Source organism: Coptis chinensis, chromosome 7 (assembly GCF_015680905.1).
Source record: "Coptis chinensis isolate HL-2020 chromosome 7, ASM1568090v1, whole genome shotgun sequence".
Taxonomy (NCBI): domain Eukaryota; kingdom Viridiplantae; phylum Streptophyta; class Magnoliopsida; order Ranunculales; family Ranunculaceae; genus Coptis; species Coptis chinensis.
The window spans coordinates 20,861,391-20,875,397 of NC_141462.1; the positions used below are offsets into that span (position 1 = coordinate 20,861,391).

Here is a 14,007-nt window from a genome sequence, read left to right on the forward strand (position 1 = left end):
TAGATAAGAAAGCTGTAATTTTAGGATCAAAGGTGAGCTTTTACTTTCTTATTTGAATTGCCTAGGTATGCTTTGTATGGAAATGTATCTGTTTGCTTGATATGCATAACTGTTACTTTTATTTGCACTATATATGTGCTTGTAGACATGGATATATATTTGCACTATATATGACCTCATGACTCTTTGCAGTCATGAGGTCTTCCAGTCTTCCACCAATTAAGACTAACATTGGCTACTCTACTATGTTTCAAGACTCAAGTCACCGCCAAGATGATCCTCCGCCTCTTTACTACGGACGTGGGAGGGGAGCTTCCCGTGGAAAGCATTGGAGCCTCATTCATGGCCACAACCTGACAGATGTTATAATAACAGGTTAGTGACATGGTTTTGGAGCTAGCCCCTCTGAGCTCTGGCGTTGTCGATAGTACTTCTTTTTTACATTGTGTGTTTTGCGAGAAGGTGATAATGGGACAATTGATGGGCAAGGGAGTGTGTGGTGGAATTGGTTTAGGAATCAAAGCCTGAATTATACTCGCCTTTATCCGGTTGAGATCTTGGAACTCAACCGGTGTTGTCATCTCGAACTTGACTTTCTTGAACTTGCCATTTTGGACCATCCACCCTGTATATTGCAGGTTTGTGTCTTCCATTTCTCGTACTTGTTTATACTCATTTTGGTTTCTATTTTTCGTTTATCTACATTTTCAAAACAGTGCATGAAAGGAAACTTTTAAGTATTGTGAGGAATTATGAGATCTATTTTTTGCTGGATAAATAGCCGAGTTCTTGTCAAGAATGTCACAATCCTAGCACCTCTTGATTCACCAAATACAGATGGGATAGAACCAGGTGAGCATTGCAATAGGTCTGGCAACTTTTCTTTCTCTTTAGTTTACAATGTCATAATTCAACTGATTCAATATTACGATGTTGTGTTGTTGGCAATAGTCCTTTTGCTGCAAAACGAATTTAAGAATTCTAAAAAGTCGCTTAAATATAAAAAACCAGTAAACACCTGGAAAATCAACTCTAGAAGAATATGGTTAGAATTTCGAACTACTTGGGAGACCCTAAAAGTACATGTCTATCTAAAATAAAACATCTTTACTGTCTACTAATTCATTGCTCTATGAAGTGAAATTACACACTGGTGCTTAATAGTGATTTGTTTCAGACTTTGCAGTTCTTAAATCATTTTCAATTTGAAGTTTGAACCTCATGCAATACATTTATCATAAATACAAAATTTTGCATTAGCATGGATGGTATTAATTTCAAACGTGTCAGTTGAAGGGGGTGAAGTGTGTTTGTACTTTGTAGTTAAGAAGGAAAGGAAAGTTATGACTCGCAGAAACTTGGTTAGAATGTGAGTGTGGTGCCGTCTTTTGGTGTCTTTGCTTCTTTGGGGTGGAGTGTGTGCTTGGTGCTTTGCTTCTTTGTACCGTCTGTCTGCTTTGCTTTGCCGGGGGTGTTGCTGCTGCCGTTGGTGCCTTGCTGGTCTTTGGTGTTGTTTCTTCTGCCTTGTGCCTTTGTCTTTGGTGTTCTTCCTTGCCGCTGGTGCTCTTTGCCGCTTTCCGCTGTTCTTGGGTGCCGCTGCTGCTGCCATGGACCTAATGGTGGTGGTGTCGCTGCTGGTGCGCTTGGTGTTTAGTTCTTATGTGAAGGGCTAAGTATCAAAAACCTTTGGTACTTAAGTCATGATGGCCTTACTATTTCTGGCAACCGTTTCCGCAGAGTATGCAATGTGGATCTGAAGCACGATTTCACCTTTATTGTAAGTGTTTTTGCTCTCTCTCGTAGTTATGTTTCAAGCATCTCTAAGAAGAACATTACACAGCTATAAGCTTCTTCTCATATGCTTCTCCTTGTTCTTACCTTTTCTGTACAAGAATTTAGTGATCCGCACGATGCTAATGATGCAAGATATAGCTTAAATGGTGGGCAATTTGATGGAAGTCGCATAGTTTGGATGGTAAGTAGCCTACTAGATACTTAAACCTTGATGTTTTCAGTAGTGTGCCCTCTTTTGTGTTAATTATTTGATTTTAGTGTTTAATATATGAATGATGTTATTAGGTAGGATACCAAAATTCAGAAATGGAGAAGCTTGGAAAAATGTTTCCGGCCCAGTGGTGAATGAAATTCTTATGTACTGTATTTGTTTTTAGGTGCTTTGATGAAAAAGCAATTTATTTGTTTACATTAGTGATTCTTGAAGTGACTGTTCAGAGCAAGGGCAGGTGGAACTCCTATTGTTTGAGGAATGCCTTTCGCTATGCAAAGTGGGTTTGTCGAGCAGGTCTTCAAGGTATTTTATATGCTACACCTTTACATTAATTCATCTTTTATTTTTTGGATGTCAATTTAAATTGTGTGAACATCTTAATTGTATCCTAGGATTGAGTAGAGTTAGCGCATGCCTAAAATGTCAGTTGACTAGAGATTGCTGGAAAGGGGGAGTGAGTTATCACTAGTAGTTTCCAGCGTTTCGGTTAGGTGTAGACGAAGGATAGAAGGGAAAGGTATAATAGATAACAAAGTTTCAAAGCAAGCCAAGCATTTGTTACCTCTTCAACCGAGGTTCTTGATAATCCACCATTAAAGCTTGGCTCAAGCTCCGATTCTTATCTTCAGGGGCTTGCTCTCATCTTATCATTGGTCTAATTGGTGCCTAACTGGTTGCAAAGTAATCGTGTGGTCTTTGATACCTTGGTTATTGTTTAGAAATCACCTGATAGAATTGCTCATTTACACAATGAACAGAAATTGAGCTTAGTGCAAGTAAGTTGGACTGCAAGATTTAAGTTCCTTCTTTCTGATTTCATACTCTGGTCAAGCTTGTTAAGTCTGTAGTCTTCTCCATTTAATTTATTTGTGAGAATGTTAGCGCTATGAAATGTTTGGTTGTCTAGTTTTGCTTTTAGTTAGTTGTTATGTACTGCACGTGCTCACTACATTGTCACTGAGTTTGTTGATTAATGATGGTTACATTTATGTTGCTTTTTCTTAGTGTTATTATATGTCTTTTCGATTTTTTTTATGCCTAGTCTATGTAACATCTTGCAATTACAAGAATCACTTTTCAGATGGTAGAGTTACTTTATTTTGGCTGTGTATTGCACATGGGTTGGTTGATGTTCTCCATACCATGGTATTCCATGAATCTGACACTTCTTGAATATGTTACGTATTAACTCCAAACCTCTAAACAAGTGACCTTATTAATATCTACTTTTTTAGTGGGTGACATATCTAATAAGAAGTGAACCACTACTTTGCCCAACATTTGACATAACTAGAGGATCTACTTCAAGGACTATTACCAACATGCAACATTGGTGGGAAGTTTTCAGGTTGTCGATCCAAGGCTCACACAATCGGTATTATGTTGCTTGCTGGCTTAGGAAGTATATAAGGACTACGACTATAATGTTGTTGCTTAATGCTGAGGAGGCTGAGGAGATGAGTGTGTTTAGGGTACGGTATTGTTCATTTTCCTCAAATACTCAAAACACTCTATCGGAATCTTAGATATGATGCCAACTAGCAGACTTTACAGATCTCTTATTATTAAGAGTGTCTCGTAATAGATATAATATGCCTGATGGTCTTTTTCCTTATTTTTTTTTTCCAATGAATGCCTAAAGGTCTTTGTCTTTTGAGAATTAAGTGTAAACACCCAAAATCCAATGTATATTGTTTTTTTAAGTTTCTTTATTTAAGTTCTAAATATGTTTTGAGTTGTTTACTTTTCTAAGAACCTAGCATATAGATGCATGACCTAAGGATTTTCTAATTGTTATTTTAATTATTTTTCGTTTTGTCAAGATGATTAGTCTTTATTAGTAGAATGCATTTCTACTGGCTTTTATCTAAGTTCTAAATATTAAGTTTCAATTTAAGGTTGAAGTCTATCTAACCTTTGTTGTTAAATGAAACATGCAACGTACGTGGCATTTGTTTGTTGCCTTGAAGAATGGAGGAGGTCCATACTGCAACAACTTGGAAACTTTCTACAAGGATTTTCTTTCTAGCTAGTTGTAAGCACAATGTAATGTACTTTTTGCATTGTACTTTTCTTTTGAAAAATGTAAGTACTTAGTGTTTGTGTTTGCTAGTGACTAGAGAACTTTAACAGTGATAGAATGAATGTTTTATTCTTGAATGGAAATGATGGTGTACTTGTGCATTTTATGGAACTATTTGTTTTTTAAATGTGTTGTCTTGGTTTGTAGAAGCCTGTAGATGGCCAATTTTACAGGGTATGAAAACAAATATTAGTTATTTTTTTTTAAATCTAAAATTAGATTAGTGATGCGAAAATGGCATCACAAATACCAAAATCGTGTCACAAATATTTGTGACGCCAAAATGTCGTCACAAATTTGTGATGTCAAAATGGCATCACAAATATTAGTGACGCCAAAATGGCGTCACAAACTTGTGTCACCAAAATGGCGTCACAAAAATAGTGACACCATTTTGTCGTCACAAAAAAAAATGACGCCAAATTGTGACACCATATTTGTGACGCCAATTTGGCATCACAAAAAGGCTGTTATGGTGGTAGTGGACTCTACGGGGTGGTTATCTACCTATGGAAGTGGCTGTGCCAAGTGGCTGCCTATGTACCCTTTCAGGGATCAACCCATACGTAGTTCTTCCTTTAGAGCTCGACAGTTCAATACTAGAACTAAACAGTTCAATAGTAACCATACCAAACACGTAAGACATTATCAAGTACGTAACCCGTCTCTGCTATTGGATACTATCTACGACAGTAAGCATTATATATGGAATAAGAGCACTAGTGTGTAAACCAAGAAAGTATTATTGCTAATTAATGAAGCGTAGGACAAACCTGCTTTACCATGCAACATTTAGCAAAAGGACTGTCTTTTATTGTGACAACACTCAAAACTCCATTCATTCATCAAATACAACGTCCATTAGGCTCACACCATAAAACACACAAATAATGCATACAAGCATTATAGTTGAACTGTTTATCAAGCTTTACAAAATTATTAAAAAGTACGTGCATGACATATCCAGATTTCTCGCAACAAGGTTTACTCGAGAGTGTACCTCCTGGAGCACAAGGTTACGACTCTAACTCCCAATATATAATAATAGCAAATACCACAAATAATGATACAAAACCATTCCAATTCGCTAGAAGAGTCGTAGAGAGTGATATCACAACATACTAACAATCTCCAGAAGGTAATTGCCACAATAAACATGCAATTCGTAGTGAGGAGAGAGTAAGAGAACATATACACATGATAGAAAGTCCAATTATTGCATAAACTATGATTTCTACTCAAACTACAAACATTCACTTAAACTAGTGAAGAGGAAGGGTAGATGTACTTGCATTTAGCACTTTTGGTATCGAATTCCAGCGACCTATCTTTGGTTGGCTATTCCTCCACCATAGATAATAGCTCCAATCAATGAAATCCCAACTGATTTTTCTCAAATAAATAGGGCTACTAAACTCAAAGTGCGATGAACAAGATGATTTATTAACCTCCTTGGTAACCTTGGATTGCTAATTGGGAAGAACGAGATGAATCCCCCCAAATTCGAGAGAGGGAGACCGAGACAGAAAATCCCATATCGTGTCTCTATTTTCCAACCCCCAATCCCCCCTTAATCCTGTGGGTTCTATTGCATGCTAGAAATCCACCTTAGGCCCATTACTAGAAGTAATGACCCTACTCATATCAAAGCCCAAAAATGTGGAGTTTTACAATTCCCGACAGTTTCTGTATCTGCTTCTTTGTTTTTGGGTTGGGCATGTCCAAGAACGCTCGAATCTTATCTGGATTAGCTGCAATCCCATGCTGTGAGATCTGATACCTGAGAAATTTCTCAAGGGACACTCTAAAGAGGCATTTCTCAGGGTTCAGTTTCATCTGAGTTCGCCGCAATCTGGAGAACACTTGTGCGAGATGCTCTAACTGATCTATAACTATCTTGCTTTTGAGGACTGGTTAGCTCCCAAATGTGCATTTCATTACCCTTATATTACTATATTACATCCCTTCTTACACTTAATGAAAAGACAACTCATAGCTTTTATTGCCTTTTTCAGGTTACAGAGAATTTCAGACCACTTATCATAAAAGCTGCGTCTTCGCACCAAAAGGAGCCTTAATCACGCTTATTATGAAGACCAGAAGTTGCTATGAAAAAGTGTTGAAAAAGTCAAAGTCAAAGTTCAAAGCCCTCAACTCAGAAGACCAGAGATCGAGGTCCTTATCTCAAAATATAGCATTCTCCAAAACCTATCTTAGTCAAGAAGAAATCAAAAAGCAAAAGGAAAAGCAAAAGCATAAAGTGAAGTGTAAGGTGTCTTAATTGTAATGGAGAAGGGCAAATCAGTAAAAGGTATAAAGTAGGGGTATATAATCTAAAAGTTAGGGAGAGAGAATGCACCTAGACTTAATCTAGTGTCATGTAAGAGTCTTTTACATTTTCAAGTCTTTACTTTATTGTTCTTCATTTCTTTTCATTTCAATCTTGTTATTTTCCTTTATTTCAATCAATCAATCAATCTTTTTTGTTGTTCTTTGTTTCAATACATCATTTCAATCAATTTCTTTCTATGTTTGAGTTATTTAAATCTTCATCAACTTTAGATTTCAATGTTCTTCATTCATAAACTAAAAAACTAAACTAGTTCTAACTAAGAGTCTACCTTCTTCCTTCAAACTCCCATCATTCAAACTCTAAACAATCTAGGATGAACCATATCAAAACAAAACTTTGAGATACTCTACAATAGTCTACTTCAAATGGCGTCGTTGTCATGGATTGAAGGAGCAAGAGTGCTTGGTTGAGCATCTAAAGAGGAAGCACCATTCTCACCTTTCCATTTATTATTTTTTTAAAATTTTTGTTGTTTTGTTTTGTTGTTTTTCATTACTGACTTACTTTTCTACAAATCAGGGTTCGGGGTCAACAAATTAGAGAGAAGCTACTGTTGTGGATGAAAACCGACGGAAGTTCACTAGAACCGGTCGGGCGACTGCGCTCTAGCCGGCAGGCGATTATAGGCCCACGTCAACACACGAACACCTGATGTTTTCCAGTTCCAGTTGTTTTACGATGTTTATTTGAACTCCAGGCCCAGATTTTGTAATAAAGTAGTATAAATCAGTGGAACTTGTCTATACTAGTTAGAGATAAAAAGAAAAATGAAAACAAATTAGGAAAAATGGTTTTTGTGGATGAACATGAGTTAAACTTGGTTGAATTGTAAACTTACCAAGAGATTAGAGTTTTCATTGCCTTGGGAAGTTCAAAGGCGCGAGACAAGTCGTGAATCATTGCTCGCACACTTTGAATCAACTTGGTAATCAACACTCTAAGTCTAATTAACTCTAGTTACACTACTAAAAAAAAGGGTTTTTATCTCGGTTCTAAAATTAGCCTTATCTCGGTTCTGCTGATAAGAGAGATAATATGTCCTGTAAATGAGATAATATGTCCTTGTAATTTAGGTGCTAACTCTGAGTATAAATCTGTTATCTCGCCTCTTACTTAACCGAGATAAAATATATGGATTTTACCACTGGTGGATAGGAACTGATATAATAGGAAATTTCATTTATCTCACCATTCTAAAACTGATATAATAGGAAATTTAATTTATCTCACATTGAACTGATATAATTGATATTAAACCAAATATCTCGGCACTAAAATGATATAATAGCTATTATATCAAATATCTCGGCACTAAAATGATATAATAGCTATTATACCAAATATCTCGGAATAAATTAAAGAAAACAGAAATCCCAAAAAAAAATAGAAGTCCAAAAAAAATTGAACTCCCGCTCTACAGTACTCTCTATCTCAATCAGGAATATCATTCATGAACTCACGATAATGGCAACTGCCATTCTAATCCCAAGTATCTCGCTCTCTACTATCTCTTCGTTTATTTTTAATCCCAACTATCTCGCTCGATCTCCACTATATATCTCCCGTGTATTTTTAATCCAGCTATCTCGCTCTCCACTATCCGTGTATTTTGCCCTCTTCACCTCTCGCACCAATGACTCAGAAACAATTAAAGTTCCACTACCCATTTCAACTCCACAACAGTTTAACAACTCTTCTGGGTTTTCAGGTACTAAAATTATCTTAGATTAAGCTAGGAGATTATATAGTGTTCAAAACTAGTCAGATTTTTGAAAATTCATGTATAAATAAGTTAGTGCCTAACCTTTATAAACTGATTTGCAGTTTTTCCATCAGCTATTCATTCCTTGTTAAAACAAATTGGATCTGAGGAGGTTCTGGTCGTCCTGCCTCAACTTGATTTGCTTTTGTTAAAAAAAGAAGAAGATGGCGTCTGCTAATGCCCTCACCACTTCATCCATCCTCCATTCCCAACTCAGGGAAGCCTTAGTAATAGGACAAATCAGAGGCAGAAGCTCAATTGTAGACCATTTATCATGAGAAAAAGCAACTAGGTTTGTTATGCGTGCAAATGCTAAGGAAATTGCTTTTGGTCGGGCTTCAAGGACAGACTCTTCAGTTGGAATTGATAAGCTTGCTGATGCCGTTGGTGTTACCCTTGGTCCTAGAGGTATATCATTTATATCGATTGTTCTTGTTTTGTGATAGATATATGCTTAAGAGGTATATAATGAGAACAGGACCTTATAGAAAATGTTTTAGTTTGGTTTGCCTATGTCCACTCCAAGTTCTCTGCAGATATACTGACTTCTTTTAGTAATACCATTCATTGGTCTCAAAATTCTTGTTTCTACTATCTTTCTTGTATATTTTGAAGGAAGGAATGTTGTGTTGGATGAATATGGTAGCCCAAAAGTGGTGAATGATTTTGGTAACAATTGCTCGGGCAATTGAACTTGCAGATCCTATGGAAAATGCCGGTGCGACTCTCATAAGGGAGGTAGGATATTCTTTCTTTAGATGCTCGTTTGTTGGCATCATGATTTGTTATGTCTAAATCACCCTCGATTTTCTAGTTGTCTTGTTAAAATCTTTTCTCCTATATTTCCCCTTTTCCCAAAAAACGCATACACATAATTATTTTTGTTTCAAAGATCGCTTAGTGGTTGTTATTAGCACATATATTTTGGCCCTTCTCCTTTCTTTTGATTTTTTTTGAGTTTTATGCAGGAGGCATTGATGTGTGTAGTCAAATTTGTAGAGAAATTATATAGTGTTTCTGCTTTGGGCAAATGATTTCATCAAAGATACCACCCTTCGCTTTTTATGAACGTAAAACCATCTTACACAGTGATTATGCTCTCCTCGCTGAAACTTGAAATCATTAGCCATCATTAATATTCTATCCGAAAGTAGAAATGGCTCTTTTCACATTTAAAAAGTTGAAGAAAATGCTTGTTTTTGCAGTGCTTGGTTTAAGAGCCGAAAGTGTTTTTTTTGCGATATAGGATTAAGAGAAAAACATATAGGTCTGCGTTCGAGATTTTACTATGAATAGTAACTGAAATTATAATTCCGGGACTTTTTTTTTGTTTTTGTTGAGGAATTGAGATTAAAACTAATATTTAATGAGTTTTACAATTTGGAATTATTCAAAAGTTCCACGAATTCCAATTTTATGTACTTACTTTGATGGAGTTAGAATTTCCTCGTGGAGAGAGAGACTCACTTGTAACATTTGTATTTTCCGTCTTACGGGTTGTCACCGTCACCCTCTATTTAGGGTGAGCACTTGTCATCATAACGATTCACATTTTTCTCTCGTAATCTTGTTGGGCATCTCGGATATATACCAACTTTGCTCCTGCAGTCCCGCTCTCGTGTGTTGCCCTTTTAACTTTTCTACTCATTATAGTTTATGATCATGAAAGCACCGATGATCATCGAACACTATATATTTTCTGAACTAATGTTCGTGTTTCTCACTATAGTAGGATGAGCCGATGAGGCATAAGCGATTATGAGCATAATAATGATTTGACCGCTTTGGTGTTTGGCTTGTCTGTGATGATCGAACTTTAAAATTTAGTTATTGTGTTCAACATGTATGCTATATGTATTATTGGTAGTTTTTTTTAGCATTGTATGTAACACAACTACTCCTTCGACAAAAGGTTGCAAGTAAAACAAATGACTCCGCTGGTGATGGGACAACGACAGCATCTATTCTTGCACGAGAAATCATTAAATTAGGGTTGTTGAGTGTTACATCTGGTGCAAATCCCGTCTCGATTAAGAAAGGAATTGATAAGACTATACAGGGTCTAGTGGCAGAGCTAGAGAAGAAAACAAGGTCCATCGAAGGTCGTGATGACGTAAAAGTTGCTGCCACTATCTCTGCTGGAAATGATAAGGATATTGGTATCATGATTGCCGATGCTATTGATAAGTTTGGGGCTGATGGTGTTTTGTCTATTGCGTCTTCATCATCCTTTGAGACAACAGTTAATGTCGAAGAAGGAATGGAGATTGACAAAGGGTATATCTCCCCACAATTTGTGACAAATCCAGAGAAGTTGATTGCTGAGTTTGAAAATGCAAAGGTTTTGGTGACAGATCAAAAGATTTCATCGATAAAAGATATAATTCCTTTGTTGGAGAAGACAACCCAATTGTGATCTCCACTACTTATTATTGCTGAAGATGTCACTGGGGAGGCTTTGGCTACCCTTGTTGTGAACAAGCTTCGAGGTATCATCAATGTAGCTGCAATAAAAGCACCGTGTTTTGGTGAGAGGCTAAAAGGCTCTTCTTCAAGATATTGCCATTCTAACAAGAGCTGAGTTCCAAGCCGGTGATCCGGCTTGATGATAGAAAATACTGAAGTTGAGCAGCTTGGAATTGCGAGAAAGGTGACCATCGCAAGGATTCAACCACAATAATTGCGGATCTTTGCGTCAAAAGATGAGATCCACGCTAGAATAGCTCGGATAAAAAGGAGTAGTCCGAGATAGATTCTCGTGTATGATTCTCGAGAAGTCGCCGAGAGAATTGCCAAGTTGTCGGTGGAGTTGCAGTTATAAAGGTGGGTGCTGCTACGTAAAACCGAAGCTTGAGGATCGTAAGCTCCGGATTGAGGATGCAAAGAATGCAACTTTTGTTGCCATAGAGGAAGGGATCGTTCCTGGTGGTGGTGCTGCATTGGTTCACCTATCAATGTTTGTTCCTGCAATTAAGGAAAAATTTGATGATGCTGATGAACGGCTAGGTGCAGACATTGTGCAAAAGGCACTTGTAGCTCCTGCATCTTTAATAGCCCACAATGCCGGCGTTGAAGGAGAGGTAGTTGTTGAGAAAATAAAAGTATGAGAATGGGAGATTGGATATAATGCAATGACAGATAAGTACGAGAACTTAATTCATGCGGGGTAATTGACCCAAAAAAGGTGACAAGGTGTGCTTTGCGGAATGCAGCTTCGTGGCGGGGATGGTTCGACTACACAAGCCATTGTGGTTGAGAAGCCCAAGCGCCAAGGCATCTGCAGCAGCAGCCCCCACAAGGGCTTACGGTATGATTCGTGTTTCTTGAAGTGAAGTTACCACCGTAGATTCTTATTGTGTTTAAGCCAAAGAGGTATTGGTGGTCGCTATCGGGAAAACTGCAGTTGAGATGACTTGCACCTGCACTTGCAGATCATATTACATTGTAGCAAGAGAACTTCATACAAAAATTATGGCCTGGGTCATCAAATTTTGTCCACCAAATTAAAATGATCTTTGTTGTTCAAAGATTTTGTAAAAAAAAAATATTTAATGACAAAAGATATGCAGCTTTGAGAACACTTGGAGAAAAAAAGCAAGCGTTTAATGAGGTAAGCCTTCACAATGATGGTTCTTCATTTTCTTTTTCTTCTACGCTTCTCTTTGTTTCTCGTCATCAGTGATATCGTAATTACTTGTACTTTTTGTATTTTAGTACTTGGGTCAAAGGAAAAACAGAAGCCGAGGAAAGACGATTAAACAAAAAAAAAAAGTCTCGAGAAGAATTCACGAAAATGCTAGAAGTAAGACGGATAGTACTCCCAAATCTATTATTTTCAACAATAAGATGGGAAACTAATTGATACTTTTGCTTGACAGGAGTCCAAAGAACTAACATCGTCTACAAGATGGAGGTTTGTCTTCTCTCTTAAGTAGCACTGATTTTTCGTGTTGATAGTAAAGTTTGCTATAAATTTGAAACCTTTCAACGTATTTCATCTTTGTTATTAAGATTTTGAGACGGTATAAGCAGAGTACTATTTAAATGTAATGTCACTTCTAACACTCTATATGAATTGTTTCATTATTATCTAGCAAAGCAATATCCATGTTTGAGGATGACGAGCGATTCAAGGCTATTGAACGTCCTAGAGATCACGAGGATCTTTTTTGAAAACTATTTGTCGAACTTGAGAAAAAGGCAAGTTTTACTTGTTATCAAATTTCTCTATGTTTGAATGATGTGATTTCTCCTCATGTGGTCTTTAATTCAGTATATTCCACCTATCTAAGTTTTACTTTACAAGACATCTTCCGGCGTTCGGTCTATTGAAGGTCATATGTTGTGTTAAGTTGCATGTTTTCAAATTTTAACAACCCATCTTATAATTTGTGTTCTAGTCTTTACCTTACTTTCTTTATTTACTCAAGTCATTTGGTATTCCTTGCTAATTTTGAGTCACAAGACATGTTGTTCATCCACTTCAGCTGGGACAATCTTGTTCTAAGAAGGTTGAGAAACAATGTGCTCACTTTTATTCTGTCGACATAACCGAACAAGAAGCACAAGCAGGCCTTGTCTCTCGAGTCCAATCATCGGACAAGAGCAAGTTTAAGCTATTGTATTTTGAACCGGAGGATAACGGTGGATTAAGCCCGGCATTGCGGGGAGGAGAGCGCAAAAATAGGAAAATGTACCTCACCGATGTATTTTCTTGGTTTTCTGTTTACCGGTTGGATCAAGCAATCAATTCGGTGGCAGCAACAAAGATCCCCGATCTTGCTTTCCTTAAAAATTGGGCGGATTTCAGCCATGTGAAATATCCGAGCTAAAAGCGAGGCACCCATGTATTTTCTGTTTATGGTCGGTTACGCTTACTTGATCTTTGGGAAATGGTACTTTTGGATTGAAAGCGATTAATCAGTATTCTTAGCCTTTCGGCCGTTTTCTTAATCTTTTGGAATGGTATATGAAATCTTTGGTCCTTATTACTGTATGGTGGTGACAACTTCTTTAAAAGTGCAAGCTACGTAATAGAAGTTCTTTGTCTTTGGACCTTTTTCAGAAGAAAAGGATAAACTTCGTATCGTGGAAGCTCGAATCTTGACTAAAAGGGTGGAACTATCCAAGTTTGAAACCGAAAGTATAGAGAGGTTAAATTTTTTGCGTAGGCACTCCTTCTATCCTCGTATAGATAAGTTCATTCTCACATTTGTTCTCAAGATAGCGGTGTTGGCACAATTCACAGAGATGACCATTAGATATGCACAGGAAATGCAAGATGTGAGTTTACCTTCACTCTTCGTCTTGGATTTCTTAGTCTTATGAATTGTTCCACATCATTGACTATTGAACTGGAGCAACTACATTTTTACTTGATCGTTACGTATTTACTTACTTATATAGATTGATGAACTACTGAAACAAAGAAACACAATCCATGCCTCCTACTCAACTGCTCCTCCTCTGAAACGAAGTTCGAGTAGTAGCAAAAGCAGTGATTCCTTCAAAGAATCCAAGAAGGAAGAACGCCAAACTAGACAGACCGAAGTTAACTTCAAACGACGGTGCTTCTGCTGAGTTCTTTAACGAAGCATCAGCAGTTGGAGCTGAATTTACCCTTCTTACGACACGGACATGGGCTTCTCTCTTTGACGAGACTCATGGCTCTGATGCTAAGCCTAGTACTAGTTGGGAGGAAGCAGGGGCTTCATATGTTGTTTCTGGTTGGGACGAAGAGGAAGCTAGGGCCTTGTTGGACGAACAACCCATATATGGAGGACGAACATTCTCCTATAGCA

The 14,007-nt window shown here is 37.3% G+C and overlaps 2 long non-coding RNA genes and 2 pseudogenes across 4 annotated transcripts; all 4 read left to right on the forward strand.

Annotated features, from left to right (window-relative positions):
- The first annotated feature begins 293 nt into the window (after nucleotides 1–293).
- Nucleotides 294–1,392, forward strand: LOC147486553 (uncharacterized). The gene is made up of 4 exons (XR_015202720.1): nucleotides 294–375; nucleotides 463–638; nucleotides 782–852; nucleotides 1,324–1,392. It is a non-coding gene; the product is annotated as an uncharacterized LOC147486553 (long non-coding RNA).
- Nucleotides 1,393–1,602: 210 nt separating this feature from the next.
- Nucleotides 1,603–4,202, forward strand: LOC147486554 (uncharacterized). Of its 2 annotated transcripts, XR_015201758.1 has the most exons (5): nucleotides 1,603–1,777; nucleotides 1,893–1,975; nucleotides 2,080–2,152; nucleotides 2,233–2,311; nucleotides 3,979–4,202. It is a non-coding gene; the product is annotated as an uncharacterized LOC147486554 (long non-coding RNA). The 2 variants fall into 2 exon arrangements; XR_015201757.1 differs by having other exon boundaries at nucleotides 2,080–2,311.
- Nucleotides 4,203–4,503: 301 nt separating this feature from the next.
- On the forward strand, nucleotides 4,504–11,519 carry LOC147486555 (ruBisCO large subunit-binding protein subunit alpha-like; annotated as a pseudogene). The gene is made up of 4 exons (XR_015202765.1): nucleotides 4,504–4,631; nucleotides 8,499–8,614; nucleotides 8,822–8,944; nucleotides 10,119–11,519. The product of XR_015202765.1 is annotated as a ruBisCO large subunit-binding protein subunit alpha-like (transcript).
- Nucleotides 11,520–11,811: 292 nt separating this feature from the next.
- LOC147486556 (chaperone protein dnaJ 16-like) lies at nucleotides 11,812–13,786 on the forward strand (annotated as a pseudogene).
- Nucleotides 13,787–14,007: the final 221 nt, after the last annotated feature.